This window comes from Schistocerca cancellata, chromosome 6, assembly GCF_023864275.1.
Source record: "Schistocerca cancellata isolate TAMUIC-IGC-003103 chromosome 6, iqSchCanc2.1, whole genome shotgun sequence".
NCBI lineage: Eukaryota > Metazoa > Arthropoda > Insecta > Orthoptera > Acrididae > Schistocerca > Schistocerca cancellata.
The window spans coordinates 76518908-76539057 of NC_064631.1; positions in this window are offsets into that span (position 1 = coordinate 76518908).

Genomic DNA, 20150 nt, shown 5'->3' on the forward strand with positions numbered 1-20150 from the left:
TTAGCGGAGACAAAAGCGACATTTGAGGAGATGCTCCAGGCTGGAGTAATTAGAAAGTCTGCCAGCTCTTGGGCGTCCCCTCTCCACTAGTACACAAGAAAGACGGCAGATGGCGTCCCTGTAGAGACTGCCGCCGATTGAACATGAGAACAATCCTGAGCAAGTACCCCATACCAAACATTCAAGAGTTTACCTACACTCTAGCGGATGCCAGAGTATTTCCCGTACTGGATTGTCGTAAGGCATCCATCAGATTCCTGTGGCTCCGGCTGACGTGGCAAGACGGCGGTCATCACACCCTTTGGGCTATTCGAATTTCTGTTTATGCCTTTCGGACTCAAAAAAATGCAGCTCAATCCTGGCAAAGGTTCATTGATGTAGTGATCGCGAGATTATCTTTCTGTTATGCATGTCTGGATGATATTTTGGTATTTTCAGAGGATATGCACTCACATGATAGACGTATTCAGGAGGTATGACAGAGGCTCGATAGATATGGAGTTGTGTTCAGTGAACGCAAATGCGTCGTGGGCAAGAGGCAAGTAAGTTTTCTCGGCTACATAGTCGCAGCCGACGGTATGCAGCCATTACAGGAGAAGATCGACATGAAGCGCATCCTACCCAAACCTACAGACTACAATCAGGCGTTTTCCCGGTATGGTAAAGTTTTACCGGCGTCATTTACCAGTTACCGCCGAAACACAGGCACCACTTACGAATGCACTGGCTGGCAAGAATAGCGCAGGGAAGCGAAAGCTGCAATGGACACCAGAAATGAGCAAAGCTTTTGGCGACTTACAAAGAAGCTTAGATGAGGCAGTGTTACTCGCGCACCCCATGCTCATTGTATAAACTCAGCACTTAGCCATACTTTCGATGAAGATAACTTCTTGTTAGATCATGCCCGAACATCGCATCAACAATAAATATTGCAAAATGCATTGTAATGTACATTAAGAAAAGTGGACTTGGAAATCATCGTTGAAACACGAGGTCTGCATACGCTGGAAGGGCTTGTACACTATGCTGGAATCTTACACATTCAGTGTGACGAAATTGCTGCTTTGCTGACGGAAAAGAACTCCGCTTACAGATTGCAAGGATATGATAATGAGCTTGCAGGAAAAATTGCGCATTTTCTGAGACCATTTAAAGAGGCCACAGATGAATTAGAAGGCGAAAAAGAGCCGAAAAAATCCAGTTAGTTCTTCTTTGGTTTCACAAATTGCAACAAATTTGCAGTGTCAATGACACTGACTGTCAGGTGGGTAATTACTGCAAAATGGTTCAAATGGCTCTGAGCACTACGGGACTTAACTTCTGAGGTCATCAGTCCCCTAGAACTTAGAACTACTTAACCCTAAGTAGCCTAAGGACATCACACACATCCATGCCCGAGGCAGGATTCGAACCTGCGACCGTAGCGGTCTCGCGGTTCCAGACTGTAGCACCTAGAACCGCTCGGCCACCCCGGCTGGCGGTAATTACTGCAGTTAAAAGCCCTGTTTCATTATGATAAGCGATAGATTTATAATTAAATAGTGTAATTGATGTGTACTAAATAATGTGTATTTTTAACAGGATGTACAAAGGATTAAAAATCGAGCCTTAACTGTCATTTGTGAGAAGATTGTTATTGTTGTGTCTAGACAAGACAGTCTAGACACAAGGCGAGGAAACCGAAAGTGCACGCGTCAACTCACGCCGACTGGCGTGAAGTCTGGAACAGGATACGTTATGAATGCTATAAAGAAAAGTACGTAGCTGCGGTTATACTTAACTTTAATCCATCATTTGTATACAGCATTCTTGATGATACAAGTGAGACTCTCTATAGAAATGGTTAATGGCGCCTTGCTAGGTCGTAGCCATGGACTTAGCTGAAGGCTGTTCTAACTATCTCTCGGCAAATGAGAGAAAGGCTTCGTCAGTGTAGTCGCTAGCAGAGTCGTCGTACAACTGGGGCGAGTGCTAGTCCGTCTCTCTAGACCTGCTGTGTGGTGGCGCTCGGTCTGCAATTACTGACAGTGGCGACACGCGGGTCCGACATGTACTAATGGACCGCGGCCGATTTAAAGCTACCACCTAGCAAGTGTGGTGTCTGGCGGTGACACCACAGTTATCACTTCCAAACATAAAATTGCTACGTTTCTTTGGCCGTCTTTCCGTGATCTTAATATGATTGAAATACACTCCTGGAAATGGAAAAAAGAACACATTGACACCGGTGTGTCAGACCCACCATACTTGCTCCGGACACTGCGAGAGGGCTGTACAAGCAATGATCACACGCACGGCACAGCGGACACACCAGGAACCGCGGTGTTGGCCGTCGAATGGCGCTAGCTGCGCAGCATTTGTGCACCGCCGCCGTCAGTGTCAGCCAGTTTGCCGTGGCATACGGAGCTCCATCGCAGTCTTTAACACTGGTAGCATGCCGCGACAGCGTGGACGTGAACCGTATGTGCAGTTGACGGACTTTGAGCGAGGGCGTATAGTGGGCATGCGGGAGGCCGGGTGGACGTACCGCCGAATTGCTCAACACGTGGGGCGTGAGGTCTCCACAGTACATCGATGTTGTCGCCAGTGGTCGGCGGAAGGTGCACGTGCCCGTCGACCTGGGACCGGACCGCAGCGACGCACAGATCCACGCCAAGACCGTAGGATCCTACGCACTGCCGTAGGGGACCGCACCGCCACTTCCCAGCAAATTAGGGACACTGTTGCTCCTGGGGTATCGGCGAGGACCATTCGCAACCGTCTCCATGAAGCTGGGCTACGGTCCCGCACACCGTTACGCCGTCTTCCGCTCACGCCACAACATCGTGCAGCCCGCCTCCAGTGGTGTCGCGACAGGCGTGAATGGAGGGACGAATGGAGACGTGTCGTCTTCAGCGATGAGAGTCGCTTCTGCCTTGGTGCCAATGATGGTCGTATGCGTGTTTGGCGCCGTGCAGGTGAGCGCCACAATCAGGACTGCATACGACCGAGGCACACAGGGCCAACACCCGGCATCATGGTGTGGGGAGCGATCTCCTACACTGGCCGTACACCACTGGTGATCGTCGAGGGGACACTGAATAGTGCACGGTACATCCAAACCGTCATCGAACCCATCGTTCTACCATTCCTAGACCTAGACCTAGATCGTCTCCATGGGCGAATAGCAGCCTGCATTGCTGCGAAAGGTGGATATACACTGTACTAGTGCCGACATTGTGCATGCTCTGTTGCCTGTGTCTATGTGCCTGTGGTTCTGTCAGTGTGATCATGTGATGTATCTGACCCCAGGAATGTGTCAATAAAGTTTCCCCTTCCTGGGACAATGAATTCACGGTGTTCTTATTTCAATTTCCAGGAGTGTAAATGAAAAGCAGGAAATTCTTACCAATGTGTCACAAATGGGTGGTACTTACGCAGGTACAACACGCAACCATTAACATTATCTTTTTGCATAGTTAGTGATTAGTGTATTATAGAGAAACGGGAATGTTATAATTCGTATAATATTTCATTAACGTAAACACCTGGTTTTTACGGGAACATTTCGATGGTTTCCAAATGAGTTCTGTATTACTTGTCTCTTTTGTTTGTTATCATAGATCCTTCGAGTACTGTGTCATCACCACCGAGAAAGAGAGATCGTTTCAAGGAATGGAAGAACAACAGATCATCTGCAGCAGATGAAGTAGATCTCAACATTTTAATGCACCCAGGAGATGATGATGACTTCTTAAAGTGGTGGAACAGACATGAAACAGATCTGCCAGGCCTGGATGCAGTTGCAAGACGTATTTTATGTATCCCAGCAACAAGCGCACCTAGTGAAAGATGCTTTAGTAAAGGCGGCATGTTACTAACAAATCAACGCAGCCAATTAACTCCGGAACGCGTTATTGTTGATCAGCAGTGAATCACTAACTAAAATTTTGTTTCTGTTGCAAACAAGTGAAAATTATGACAAGTTACGTCTGTAAATGTTTAATGTTTTTTGTATGCTTTCTTTATGAACATGGTTGTCTTCTAGATTACAGGGACTGCATTTATTTAATGGTTTCTTTTAATGAAAGGAAAAAACATATCTTCCTCGTCTTCTATCCGCGATTGTATTGAAACGTAATTTTAATTTCCAAATGATTTCTGAATTTAGCTGTGTCACGTTACTTTTGTATTAAAAGAGAGAGAGAGAGACAGAGATAAATACAATGTATGTGTGTGAGAGAGAGAGAGAGAGAAGAGAGATAGGGACAGAGAGAGAGAGAGAGAGAGAGAGAGAGAGAGAGACAGAGAGAGAGAGAGAGAGAGAGAGAGAGGCGTTGGACTTGTACAGTACAGTGCAGCGAGCCGGGGCAGGGGGAGGTGAGACGTGAGCGGTGACCGGTCATGCTCGGTTATCCGCGTGTCCGGAATCCGGACAACAGACATGGGGCGAGTACGTGGCAGAGCCGAGTCGTGTGGGGCCGGACACGAGCGGCTCGGTCCCCACCCCGTCAACAGGCGAGCGGTGACCGGTCAATCATTGAGCGTTGCAGCACTCTGTTGCCCATGTCCATTGACTTAGTAGGTCCACTCCCACTTTCGGATGATTCTAAATACCTGTTAACAGTGGTAAACAGATGCACGAGATGGGCGGAAGCCATTCCGATCACTGACATAGCGACAGAAACGGTTGAAAAGGCGTTTGTCTCTCAATGGCTAGCGTGCTTTGGGTGCTCCCTTCATATCACAACAGATCAAGGCCGCCAGTTCGTGTCTAATCCGTTCAAAGAGCTGGATAATTTATGTGGGTTCCAGCACCATCATACAATAAGCTGCCATCCAGTGAGCAATGGTAGGGTGGAGAGGTGGCACAGGACGTTGAAGGCAGGGAAGATGGTCAGAAGCATTACCATTGGTTCTCCTTGGATTACGGACCGCATACAAGACGGTCATCGGTGTCTCAGTGGCGGAATTGGTGTATGGGGAATCACTGAGAATTCTGGCAATTACCTAACCGCCGCCGCGTCACCAATGCCAACAAAAAATTTTTCTACTGATGCGTAAAAACCGTGAGGATGTGGAAACAATAAGAAGGCCTGCGGTCTCTAGATATGATGAGCGACCAGTTCTCGTGCATAAGGCGTTGGCAGACTGTACACATGTCATGCTCCGCACAGGTTCACTCAGAACGCCACGACAACCCCCAGCTGGCTGGGGTGGCCGTGCAGTTCTAGGCGCTACATTCTGGAACCGCGAAACTCCTACGGTTTCAGGTTCGAATCCTGCCTCGTGCATGGATGTGTGTGGTGTCCTTAGGTTAGTTAGGTTTAAGTAGTTCGTAGTTCTAGGGGACTGATGACCTCAGAAGTTAAGTCCCATAGTGCTCAGAGCCATTTTTTTGACAACCCCCATGTACTGGATCTTATCTAATTGTACGTCGCAACACCGATACTATGGACATCTCACAGAATGACAAAACTAATGAGTATCCAGAGAGAGGGTAAAACCAGCATGGGTCTTACCAGAATTGGAGTACCATGGCACTCAACAGGACTGGAACTCACTACGCATGCTATGGCTGAAGAACCCATGGCAAGAGGACATGGAACCACTACGCAACAGCCCACACAGGTCGTCCATACGAGAGCAGGGAGACAAGTCAAGTTTAAGTACTCATTTATCCCGGATGCTCCGCACTTTAAGGGGTGGAGGAGGGGGGGGGGCGTGTGGGAACGTGGGAATGGCCAGTGATGTGTGCTTCGCTTACTCCATGGAATTGCAGTGGACGTTAGATATAAGTTTTTACTCTTTGATTGTTAGTTCAGTTACTCTTCTTCTCCAAGTTGCAAAAATAAAAAGTATTTTGTGCAAAGCTGTATGTGGGTTTAATTTGTTGCCTACAATCTAAACGACTGTCTAGTGTTGTTTCTATTCTGCTTAGTAAAATATTGGAAAATACTTTATATGCAACTGGCAGTAAAGAGATTCCTCTGTAGTTGTTTGCATTCTGTTTATTACCTTTTCTGTGGAGTGGAAGCATCTAGGCAACTTTCCGTTCCTTTGGGACTTTTTTCCGTTTTCTAAATTTCTTCAAAGTAAATTTAGCTCCTTTGCTTCATTTGGCAAGAACCACTTCAAAAGTTCAGCTGTAATACAATCTTCTCGATTAGTTTTGTTGTTTTCTTCTTCCAAATTTTCCTTAATATTTGAGAATTCCAATTTATGACATGGTTCTGGACAGTTCAGAAGCTAATGAAAATATCGTGTTAGAATTTTACTTTTGAAACAGACATTTGGAATTTGGTACCCCTTTAATTTGTTCTTAAAAGTTTAAAGCCACAAGTATTATTTTTTGCAAAATTTTTGTCTACTTCCAAAAGCATCTCCTTTTCAAAGGCTCTTTTGGTATTTCGGATTAACCTGGCTGTTTCATTTCTTCCTTGTTTAAATTGGTTATAATCTTCAATTTCCTTTGAGTGTTTCCATTTTTTCCACTTTTTAGTCCTCTGCAATGACTTCTTCCCATATTTAATTGTTCCTTTTATTTTTTATTGCCCAAATATTTTCTGTGCAGCATTAGTAATTGCTGTGGATATTTCTTGCCAGTTGCCATGTTTAGTCACTTTAATTTCGTCTTGACAGTTTTCAGTTGATTCTTTTGTTATAGTAAGCTTGTCTGTATTGTATTTTATTAACCTTTGTGACTTTTTTGTTCTTTATTAGGTAGAAGTTGAAGAGGTAATGATCAGAATCGAATACACCATTCCTTGCTACGTATGCATTCTCAATTTCCATTGTACTTCTTTGTGAGCCACATAATCTAACTGAAATTATCCTAATATTGGGTTGGGAGATATCCATGTTTTACCTTTTCTTGGGAGTTTCCTAAAGAAGACTGACATTAATTTCAGGTGTGAGCTTTGACACAAGCTGTTTAGCCTCATACCATTTGCGTTTGTTCTTCTATGATCTGGATAGTGTCCTGCTGCATTTCTAAATTTCTTTTCTCTGCCTATTTCTGCTCTGAATTCGCCTAATACTAATATGATTTTCATCATTGGAATTTTAGATATTCCAGTTTCTAAAAGATACCAGAATTCCTCAATTTTTGTGGATGTTTCCTGTTGTCTTCATGTATTGGTGGATGGCAATTAACAAGTGTGTGCATGTTGTTTTTGTATTTAACTGATAGGAAAGATGCTCTCTCTGAAGTGGATTTAAATTCTGTAACATTTACTATTAAACTTTTATGAACATAGAAAGCTGTACCCAATAACGGTATCTGATTCATAATTTTCATTGCTGGTTTCCCTTTGAACATTCTGCAGAACATTTTCATCAAGTAACCTTGTTTCTAGAACTGCTAACATTTGAATTTTGTTTTTCTCTAAAAGCATTTGTAGTTCTTTTTATTTACCAGTCTTGATTAGAAAATTTACATTTAAAGTGCTTAGAAAGAACTTCTTTTTTAATTTTATTTTAGAAGGATTCCAAGGTTGCTTCGATTTCAGCATTCTAATTCCAGCTGTTGGGACTCCCAATAACCCTTGGTTACAATGCATTGCGTGACGCAGTGGTGGATTTCTCCCTAGAGTTACAACCTGGGGTAGTGCATTCATTTTGCGGACTTCCCATACTGCAATCGAAATTGTATTACATTCAAAGTAAGGAACTGAATTCCGAGACCAGGTCGGACTGTTACCGAGCGAGGTGGCGCAGTGGCTAGCACACTGGACTCGCATTCGGGAGGACGACGGTTCAATCCCGCGTCCGGCCATCCTGATTTAGGTTTTCCGTGATTTCCCTAAATCACTTCAGGCAAATGCCGGGATGGTTCCTTTGAAAGGGCACGGCCGACTTCCATCCCCGTCCTTTCCTAATCCGATGAGACCGATGACCTCGCTGTCTGGTCTCCTTCCCCGAACAATCCAATCCAATCGGACTGTTAGTCCGAAATTTGATTTTTTGTTCGTTGCCCACCCCACTAGTCTCTTCCGGTCTCTCCACCGTTGGGAATTAAGTCAGACTTCCTCTTCCTGCTTCGAGACCGTTGGCCGCGTTTATTATCACTATTACTATTACTTTTAAGTCTTCTGACTGGTTCGGTGCGATAGCCGCCAATTGATCCTCTTCTTCATCTTACAGTAATGCTTGCGCTCTACGCTCGGGGTTACTTTTTGGATGTATTTCCACTCTGTCTTTCCACACTGTTTTACCCTCTACAACTCCCTCTAATACCATGGAAGTTCTTCCGTGACTTCTTAAAACATATTCTATCACAATGTCTCTTCTTATTGTCAGTATTTTCCGTATTTTCTTTTCTTTCTAACTATAGCAAAACATCATGTGTGGACAAAAATTGTGACTCACAATAGAACAATAGAAGAGATCAAATATTTTAAATATTTAGGTTTTGACGGTACATGTGAGAATGACGAAGACATCGAGAAGAAATTACCACGGCTATGCAACGTATGTGGAACGACAAACATAATGACTAAGAAAGAAGAAGAAAAGATTGAAATTTTATAAGGCAATGGCAGTTCTAAAGCTTGTCTACGGAAGTGTATTGTTGGTTACAAGTAAAAATCAAGAAATTCGCATACAGGCAACAGAGATGAGGATTCTAAGAGCAGTAAAGTTATGCACAGGAGCCATCATATGTAAAAATTCGGAAATTAGGGAAGAACTGAAGATATTCAACATCATCAACAAAACACAAGAAAATAGGAGAAAGAATGAGCGGAAGAAGATTACCTCTCCAAATAAGAGAATTTCAGCCACTTTGGAGAAGAAGTCCAGGAAAAGCGAGGAACTGATGGGCACTGTAATATACAAAGCTTCAAATGAAGAGGATGATACTTTTCTTCACAAATTCTGCGGAGAACCTCCTCATTGCTTATCTTAACAGTCCACCAAACTTTCGGCATCCTTCGAAGCTTCACATCACAAACACTCCTATTCTCTTCTTTGCTCCCACTGTCCATTTTTCATCATCGTACCATGCTGCGTTCCAAACGTACGTTCTGGTAAATTTGTTCATCAAATTAAGACCGCCGTTTCATACTAACTGGTTTCTCTTGGGCAGTAATGTCCTCTTTTTCCCTCGCTAATCTGCTTTTCATGTCCTTCTCGCTTCCTCTCTCACACGTTATTTTTCTTCCAAGGTCGCAAAATCTACTTTGTGGCCCCGAATTTTTATGCTACGTTTATGGCTAGTTTCATTTTTGCTACTCTTCATTACTTCTGTCTTCCTTCGGTTTACTCTCAATCCACATTCCGTGCTCATTAGACTGTTCATTCAGTTCAACACGTTCTGTAATCCTTCTTCATTTTCACCCAGCATAGCAATGCCATCAGCAAATCGTTTTGATATCGTTTATTCCTGAGTTTTAATCCTGCTGTTCAACCTTTCTTTTACTTCCGTCATTGCTTCTTCCATGTATAGACTGAACAACAGGACTGAATTTACTTTCTTTACTAGCGATTCATCAAGAACATTAACACATTTAATCACACTATGTGAGCGTGGAAGTAGTTGCCAAGGAGTAACTGATGGTAACAAATTGAATTTCAACAAATGGAAATTTTATTCATAAAAGCCTTTTCAAAAACAGATTTAAAATTTATAAACAGAAAAGCACCCTGGAAATATCAAGTGACAATTTTATTTAGAGGCAGAAACAACAATATTAACAGTATGAGCCTTCGGGCTGAGAAGTTTGCCGCTCCCTTGCAACACGGCCGTAGTCACGACCACTCACAAAAACCTCTGAAAGACTACACTGGTGCAAATCTGCAACACACCAGAATACTTTAAGCTAAAAATTTTAACAACTCACACAAACACAGAAACTATGCACCCCGTAAGAGGGATGGAAATGGTGCAAACACTCACACCAAGAAGTTATTTGCCAGCGAAAGTGCAATTTGTTTTTAAAAGGACTCTTGCGGTGGAAGGGTGGTAACTTTATAAAATGACTATTTAAATAAAACCAATGAAATTCAGACTTACATAAAATATATAACATGCTCTACATTACACATATACCGCCTCGCAAGATCATAGGCAAGATAGAAACATATTTCAGGAATTCGGTCTTTACCTTAATTCTATAAATGCGTTAACACCGAATCCGACAAACATGACAGAGGCAGCTATTAACGTACGGCAGATCGACAGAGAGACAGACAGACACTAACTGCCTAACAAATGCAGACGAGCGACAGACGAGCAAGCTGGGGACGAGAGACTGACCAAGAACACAAGCAGAATTTAACAAGTAACTGAAACAACACACCACCAATCACTTAACTTCTAATAACTGCGATTTCATGCGAAGACCTGGCGCAGCACCCCCAAATCGCTCTCCCGAACCGTCCGCTGCCAGCCGCTTCAACGGACGCAGGAAGGCGCGCCGATCTCCCGTCTCACGGCGTCGCAGCTCGCACCGGCCAGACCGATGTCGTGGTTTGACTCCTGTTGCTCTCGTGTCGGCCCCGAAGCCACTACCCCTCGCTATACGCCGCGGCCCACTGGACTCACGTGGCCACCTCACATGCGCCGACGCTCCAGGCGGACAACTCATCTTGTGCCCCAGTGCGCGACCGACCAACCGATCGATCCAGCCGCCCACGCCCATTGCCTGAGCAAACCCTAGCAGACTGGCGGCCTAACACACACTAGCCACTCCGGACGACCGACAGACAGTAACCGCTCCATCAATGCGGACGAGAGACAGACCCAGACTAACTTGGCTGACCAACTGACCAGACTCGGCCAGACTGACAGACTGTCCTGGCTGACCAACTGCCTCCGATTGACTGACCGATTCAGACTGACTTCACTGCCGAGTTTTTTTTTTTTTTTCTTTATTGATTTTCAATTTCCCCGAAGGGGGTGGGCTGGCAGCAGCTTAGTACGCTGCTCTACAGCCTACAGACTTTGTTTCTAAAAACGGAAGATGAAAAGAAATAAGAAAAACAGGCGATAAAACGGTGACTTAAAGTGTAAAATGGCGGAAAAATGCGGAAAGTTAAAACAGAAAGCAAAAGGGATTGGCAATGTTTATAATAGACACGGGAATCAGACAAGTAACATAGTACACACACAATTAAAAAAACATGGCGACAGTCTGGTTTCTGTTCGCAAGAGATAAAAATTACACCCAGCGACAGTATGATGGCCGTTCGCAACACTTCCCAAAAAACACAAAACAGAGCACTCACTGTAAAACACTCACTGTAAGACACTGCACGAAAATGGCAGCACAAAGATGAAAAAAACATGGCGACAGTCTGGTTTCTGTTCGCAAGAGATAAAAATTACACCCAGCGACAGTATGATGGGCGTTCGCAACACTTCCCAAAAAACATAACACAGAGCACTCACTGTAAAACACTCACTGTAAGACACTGCACGAAAATGGCGGCACAAAGATGAAAAAAACATGGCGACAGTCTGGTTTCTGTTCGCAAGAGATAAAAATTACACCCAGCGACAGTATGATGGGCGTTCGCAACACTTCCAAAAAAACACAACACAGAGCACTCACTGTAAAACACTCACTGTAAGACACTGCACGAAAATGGCGGCACAAAGATGTTACTCCCGAGAAAAGGCAGATGGGGGGGGGGGGGACCTGGAGTAGGGGGAAGAACAAGGAGGGAGGAAGGAAACTACGAAAAAGGGGGGGGGACCAAGGAGGGAGAAGACTCATAAAGGGGCAGAGGGGCACGGCAGACGCGAGAGAGAATGAGAAGAGGCGGAGGAGGGAAATGCAAATGGACGTGGGGGAGAGAAGGGGGGCAGAGAGAGGGGAGGTGGGGAAAAAAGAGGATGGAGGGGGGGCAGAGAGAGCCCGGGAAAAGGACAGAGGAAATGAGGGGGAGTGAGGATCAGAGTTGATAGGAGGGATAAATGGAGGGAGAGAGGGCATCATCCGAGTGGGGGAGTTGATGGAAGCCACCTTGGGAAAGGAGACGTAGGGTGTAGAGATGGAGAGTAGGGGGGACACAACGGTGAAGACGTGGCAGGGGGCGGGGATCACTGCCGAGCTCATAGCGCCCCTTAAATGCACGTGAACAGGCATCCTTTCCCCTTTCCCACCAGAGGGAGACACCAAAGCTGCGATTAGCACAGCGGCGCCGCCGCCAGAAACGGAGGGCGACTGCTTCACACAATGCGCTGCGGCGTGCTCTCCAAAACAGCAATTTTTTACCACGGCTGAAGGACCAAACAATTAGATCCCTGTCGTAGACATGTTCTAATCCCATCAGTTCGTTGCTAATCTTTCATTCTGCTTCGTGTCTCTTGTTTCTTGTACATATTTTATATTATCCGTCTGTTCCTATAGATTACCCTTACTTTCCTCAGAATTTCGAATATCTTGCACAATTTTACATTGTCCAACGCTTTTTCTGCAAATCCTATTGGCGTGTCTCGATTTTTCTTCTGACGTGCTTCCATTATCAAATGACGCATCATAATTGTCTACCTGGTGCTTTTACCTTACGGAAAGCCAAACTGATTTAAAAGATCCTCAATATTCTCTTCCATTTTTATGTCTATTTCTCCTTCTCAACAACTTAGATGCATGACCTGTGAAAATGAATGTCCGACATTTCTCCCGCTACACCTGCCTTTGCTATCTTCGTGCTGATTACGTTTTTTCCGAAAGTCTGATTGCATGACTCCAAACTGATAGACTCTACACACCAACTTTAATAGTCTCTTCGTTGTCACTTCCAGAAATGATATCAGAAATTTTCAGGAAATGTTATTTATCCATTCTCGCTTATTTGGTAGCAAGTCTTCCAAACCTCTGCGAAACATTAATTCTAACACTGTATGCTTTATGTCCTCCACATCGACTTCTACGTCTTCCGCAATTACATCATCGGCATTTCTTTCTCCTCGTAGAAGTTTAAATTATACTTTTTCTGTTCGTCCCTTTGTGCTTAGTTGAGGAATTTCCACTACTCACTTAACGTTGGATACTGTAGCTTTCAATTTCACCGAAGGTTATTTTAACTTTTCTATAATCTGACTCGGTCCTTGCGAAGACCAATGCTTTTGCGATGTTTTCATATTTTGGCTGTAGCTATTTCGCCTTGGCTTCCCTAAACTTCCTATTTATTTTGTACCTATATTTCTCTCAACATTTTTGTAGTTTCTTGTTTCGTTGTGCAAATTAATTATTTGCTCTGCTAGCCATTATTCTCCACAATTACCTTCGTTGTACCTATGTTCATCTCCCCAATTTCGATGACTGCCCTTATTAGAGATGCACGTTCCTCTTCAACTGGACTGTGCTATTTGTTATTGCAGTATCTGTAGCTTGAAAGAACTTGAAATGAGTCTCATCTTTACTCAGAACTAAGTATCCCGCTTCTTCTCACGTAATTGCTTACGGACGAATTTCTTAAAATTCATCCTATTTCTCATCGTTCCTGAATTGTGACTGGTGTCTATACCTGCTCCTGGGTACGCTTTACAGTCCAACATCTGGCTTCGGAATCTATGTCTGTGTAAGAAGCCGACTCGAGCTAACTAACCTGACAGTAGTTTTTGTAATCAGTTCCCGCTGGATGCACTGAGAGACAAATCGCTGTCTCTCTGCTACTTGGTTCTTGGTTGATAAGAGGGTGGGGTCCAACCGGCGAGGTCATCGGTCCCATCGGATTATGGAAGGGTGGGGAAGGAAGTCGTCCGTGCCCTTTCGAAGGAACTATCCCAGCATATGCGTAAAGCGATTTATTGAAATCACAGGAAACCTAAACAAGGATGGCCGGTCGCGGGTTTGAACCGTCGTCCTCCCGAATGCGAGTCTATTGTGCTAACTACTACATCACCTAGCTCAATATCTATGATACATAACTGCACTTGTCGTGCCATGGATCACACAATAAGAAAAGGGAACTCATCGTGAGTTATGGTTGTCGATTATTACGAAATGTCTCTCATCGCAAAGCGCGCCAGACGTGGTGTCTGTCGTGGTTGCTGCACGCTCTGGAAAGACCTGCTGCACCTCACGGAACGTGATCCTCATCATGATTTGCGACCTTTGCTCTCTCCAGCGGCAGTTCCCGTGTGCATTTGTCACTTAAACCTTACAGTATCTCTACGAATGTAAGATACGCGTAAAATAGCTGCATTAACTCCGTTAGCGACTGTTGATGAATAACGTAAAAAATCGTGAAGAATATTCTGGACCCTTCAATGGCTTGAACAGCTACACAAACACTACATAATGCTTTACAACGATCTGAGATACGTGCTACTAGAAGTTACCCATTAACGCAGTTGGCTCCTGTGCCTGAGTGCTGTAAAGTTTATAGATTTTTGCACCACCCAAATATAGCTGAGTATATATAAAATTTAGTCCGCAGCTCGTGGTCGTTCGGTAGCGTTCTCGCTTCCCGCGCCCGGGTTCCCGGGTTCGATTCCCGGCGGAGTCAGGGATTTTCACTGCCTCGTGATGACTGGGTGTTGTGTGCTGTCCTTAGGTTTGTTAGGTTTAAGTAGTTCTAAGTTCTAGGGGACTGATGACCATAGATGTTAAGTCCCATAGTGCTCAGAGCCATTTTTTTGTATAAAATTTAAGAAATTTTGATCTCTATAGTAATATAAGCATTATTTGTATTAGGTTAAGTAATAGACATAAGTTTCTCGAGATAACGGAGGAGAGCAGTAGAAGCGCAACTCCTGATCTGGCCTTGCAGTAAATCCTGTGTCTGGGCATACCAGAACACACTACAAACAAGTACGGGCAATGACCCATCGGAGAAATCTGCAGAAACGTTTTTGAGTATAATCACAAACAGGGTGTCCCATTTATCTTGACCGTCCTAAATAACTGTTTGTCCAAATGAAATTTACAAAATGTTTCAAGCAAATGTTCTTTAGCCGTTAGGGGGACATCAATCAGCATGATTGCCTTCGTTGTAGCTTTGTTTTCTACATAGATATGAACAGCCGTAAGACTTTTTTAAATGGCACTCTGTATTTTTTATTCGGTAATTCATTTCCTCTCTTAAAGACCTATTCAAAAATGTATCACAGTGTACCATTCACTGAAACACAGCGTTATTAATTACACAACACAACATTGACGTTAACGCTCCCCAGCGCTTAATGCAGCTACTCGGCGTAATGGAACACATCCACGTGCTGACGTTGACAGAGGACAAATGCAAACATAAGTAGAATGCACACCCGTCATTCAGTCAACCATCGTCAGTTGAAGAGTTCTGTGAGTAGAATGTACACCAACGAAGAGAAGGTAGCGATGCTACTCATCTATGGGGAATGTAAGTTAGCAGAACAGTAATTGAAATACCATTTTCTTATGTACAAGTATATTTAGTACAGTAGTTTAGCCCTTTTAAATACTTTTTTTAAATATGTAAAAATCTGCCAACCGGTTGCATAGATTTTCCACATAACTTGACCAGGTTTAGTCACCTCTGACTGACAGCCAGTCCCCTCACACCACACCGGTGTTACTTATGTTTTAATGTTTGACTTTTTTAAGAACACTATGTCTTATATTTTAATGTATGACTTGAGCAACTCAGCTCTTAATTCACTGTACATCTTTGACGATATGTTCTTCACGTAATTACCTTACCTTCTGATGAAGTCACCCTTAGAGGTAGCGAAACGTGGTCAAGGTATATGGAAAATCTATGCAACCGGTTGGCAGATTTTTACATATTTTTCAAATTTGTATATACGGTTGCTGCAAACGTCAGCCATGTTCAAACTTGTACTTTTAAATACTGTTGTGTAGAGTAGGCATACAGTAAAGGCTGCCTTGCTACAAACTGCATCGACATAACGTTGCTTTTATTGTCGTTGTTGCTGAAGGTAGGCAGCGGAACTGTTCAGAGAGCGATATCCTGACAAGAGCCTACCTTCCCGACAGATGTTTCCTCGTCTTCTTGCGACGCTTCAGGAAACGGGAAGTTTCAACCCACGACAACGCAATCGTCGTAGCAGTCGAACAGACGAAGCTGCCAAAGTTAATGTTCTCACTTCCGTAGCTATGAATCCACATGTGAGCACACGACAGCTCGAACACGAGAGTGGCATTCCTAAAACCAGTGTACATCCCGTATTCTTAGACGTCACCGGTTCCATCCTTGCCATGTACAATCAAGCGGAAAAGTATCCGAACGACCTGAATTGTGATCCCCCCCCTGAATTGCATTCTACCAGCATAACGTAGCTGTCTAGCGGGTCCAGTAATCGCTTTGCGGTACGGTCGTTCGACTATACAAAATGGATACCACGAGAGACCACTAGACAACACTATTCTTTAAGGCAATCAGTGCGATGTAACATCCCACCATGATACTGCAAAAACTAGAAAAACATGTAATTAGAGATCCCTAACGCTTGGTCAGCTTACAATGATTTTCAAAAGCGTTACCATCTCATTTCAATCTGCAACAACTAACTATGGGACATAAACTAAGTAAAATCAGATGTTAGAAATCGAATTAACAGCAGCGAGCTGTACCAATATGAGGTGAGGGTACACTTTGGTTTGCTTGCCCGGGAATCGAACCCGGCGCGTACTGTCGACGTTTCTCATCCACAAATAGATGTTAAGTATCAACTGCTTGCTCACCAGTAGTGAGATGCTCGCACGTTTCACTGGAAATAACGGTACCTATCGTTATTGTTGACTATTCAAGAACAGACATTAAATATGCAAATTATTTTTCGGTGGTAGGTCAGTGTGCACATGATAGGGCGTAAAATGAAATGGACCAGGATTGCTGTCCAGATACTTTGCATTCCTAGAGATCCGAATTCGAATTCCAGTCTAGGACCAAAAATTGCAACGTCTCAAGTTCAAATTAAATATGAACACTGTGAACGAAATAACCATTCCTAAATTAAATGAAATAAACTTTTTGGTGCTAGTTTACTGGCGACAGAGTTTGTGCCCTCGGCGGCTGCCGCCTTTGTTATGGCGCCATTTAAACAGGCTCTGACGCTGTTAGTAGTGAAGGGACATTGTGTTTAATGCGGATTCTGAACCACTGTGCGATCTAACATTCTAGACCTGTCGTTACCATAGCTGAATTAGATCTTTTCGTGAATGTTAAAAATGGACGCCATGAGTGAGAATCGCACCTGTACCCCACAATGATGAAACTACGATCAACCCAGCAGACTACTGCAACTCACACTTGGTAATGTCCTGATTGTGTTGTTGTGGCCGACGATGCGCCTAGAAGCTGTGAAAAAAATCCGGCGTTCTCGATTAAATGGTTAATTACCTGCTAGTTTTTAATGTGGGTATTATTCTAATCTCATGACTGCGTGAGATAGAGACCATTCTAGTCTTCATAGCTCCGATTTGATGCCAATATGAAATTATTCTATGACAACTGATGCTTTAGTTCGAGAAATACAACTGCAGCGTGTGAGGTTACCAGATAATTCGACGATTACTGTCGTGCTTGCTATTATTATCTTCGTTATGCTGCTACTACACATGTGATCGAAGGAAAGGTATATGCTCTTTGATTATTTTTAGAACTATCCGCACAAATATAGTAAATATGTAGTTCCTTCCATGTATAGCGAATACTTTTCGATTTAATGTCGGAAATCTCCAATTCTTCGTTAATCACTTTAAAATTAAATTAATTGCTGAAACCTTCATTTGAGAGCAGAAATCGCGTAGCTTTTCTTTATTTATTTTCGCTTAGCAACGATGCTTGTAAAAAGCGAAATCTGGAGGCAAAACACTATTCAAATTGCAGGGATGTTAATGTCTGCCGTTAAATTTCAAGTATATGCTTTACATATGACTTGGACAGACTCTTGTGAATCATATGGGAGTTACATTGCTGATTAATATCTCCCTCATTTTTGTGTGTCATGTTTAATAAACTACCGAAAAGACCGTATGCAGTATGCAATATAGTAATAAAAATTGATTACAACTTATCACGATAACGGTACAAAAAAGTCTGCCTTCTTAAGGCAAAATACCCCAAATAATTACAAATTAGGTAAAGAAAGATAAAAAATCATTCAGCACCACACTTCAGTCAATATTATTGACAGAAGCAGAAAAAGGGGGTTAAAATGTGTGCAATTCTTTAAGTGTTGTGTCTATACATCCACAGACTAGAGAATAGAGGTAGCAATATAATGGCAGAGAGGTTTTAATTCGATGTCTTTACTGATTGTTGATCTGCCTTGGAGATTCTATTTTACAGAGGTGGACAGCAGGCCCAGCTAGTAATTTCCTGTACAAACATTTTACCCCTACGCTAGCAGGCATCTGCAACAAACCTTGTTTCCTTGTCGCTTCAATCGTAGATTCGTCAGCTAAGCAGCGACGTAAATAGCGAAACCAGCTGCAGTTTCTGCTGAAACGAGCTTCCTGGAATCAAAATTATTCATTTGATACCTTCTAAATCATCCTCCAAGGGAGAATCATTCAGTATATTTAATGAGAATGATAAGATATTAGTGAGTAATTTAGAATGAAACTTTTGTATCAGTCCAGGAAGTAATTCGAAGGCCACATTGCTGCCAAATGTATGCTGCAGTGTTGCCAATTCTCCATTAGACTGGTGAAAGTCAAAAGATGCCTGCTAACGCGAAAATTCTCTTCAGCTTGTAACTACAGGACAAACTTGCGCAACACAGACATGGCAGGGCCGGCGTTGGCGCTAGCTCCGGTCGCTACCACTTTGATGGGGAGCTGAATTAACAAACATAAAGGGTAATTAGCTACTGATTGCAACTTGAATGTCAGATATAAACATCGGGGGAATAATTTACGGGGCCCTGATTTTAAGTAGCTGTCATAGCAATTTTTGTCATTATGTCTTATAAGAAATGCGAACTATTCACGAATTCTAATACATATCTAATTTTCTTCCTGTGAAATACTTGTTTTATGGCTTTAACTACTGGCTCTGTCCCTTCCTGCAGATGTTCTAGGTGAGAGCACTCAGGGATTTTAATTTTTCCTCCTATCTCCTCCATGATGCTACTGTTGAAGAGCTCCACATCTTCCTGTATGTATGTCAGCAACTCTCCTGCTCCACATTCTTGCAGGATTTCTGTATAGAACTTTAAGTTTACAATTTTTGCAAACTCATTACAGTGGGTAGTGGTACTCAAGTGATCAGCTGACATCATGGCTGCCATCTTGGATTATGTCATGGAACAGATGAGAGCACCCTCTGGTGGTGGTACTGTGTACTAGTTCAGTTGGAGTCTGGACCTCATGGCGAACACACTGGATGGTGGTGCTGCCTCTGATTGTTTAAATAAAGACTGGTGCATGATTTCGACATTTGACAATTAGCAAGCATGTTTGCAGAGTCTTTTAGATCGATTATTATTTTGACAATTTACGAGTTGTTTGGCTCTCTGGGTGTAAATGTGTTGCATTATTTACGAATGGTTTGAATGTCTATAGACTGTGCAATGCGTTATTTTGACAGTTTACAATTAGCATGTTTGCAGAGTATTTTAGATCGTTTATTATTTTGACAATGTAAGAGTTGTTTGGCTCTCTGGGCATAAATGTATTGCATTATTTACGAGTGGTTTGAATGTCTATAGACTGTGCAATGCGTTATTTTGACAGTTTACAATTAGCAAGTGCATGTCTAGAGCATTATACATGAGTTATTTAGGAGTAGTTTGCAGGTCTGTATGCTGTGTGGCATGTCAGAGCATGTGTTCTGTATCACTGTGATAAATATACACCCCTAAATAAACTGTTCCAAAATAAATAAAGTACACTCCTTCCTCTCTCCAGCAGCCCAGTACTAGTTGAGTCCTTTTCCCACAAATCCCTAGGAAGGGGTGGTGGTCAGGTGACTTAGGTTAGCCCAAGTGACCTATCTTCCTGCGATTTTCTTGTCTTGTGACAGCCAGAGCGAGAGCACCAGCAGCAGCGTGTACTGTTTGTATAAAGCGTTTATTTTGCATTTTGTTTACGACCTTCCACTAAGGAAGGGATTCTATTTGTGTTTATCTGCTCTGCATAGTAACTAACAGTTCTTGATAAAACTTTACGTAGTTTTCGTGTTAGATTTCTTAGTGTTTTCTTGATAGTTTAGAACAGAAAGCGCCCTAAAACCGTCTTTGTTTGTTTTGCGGCCGTTAGCCACTAGTCACT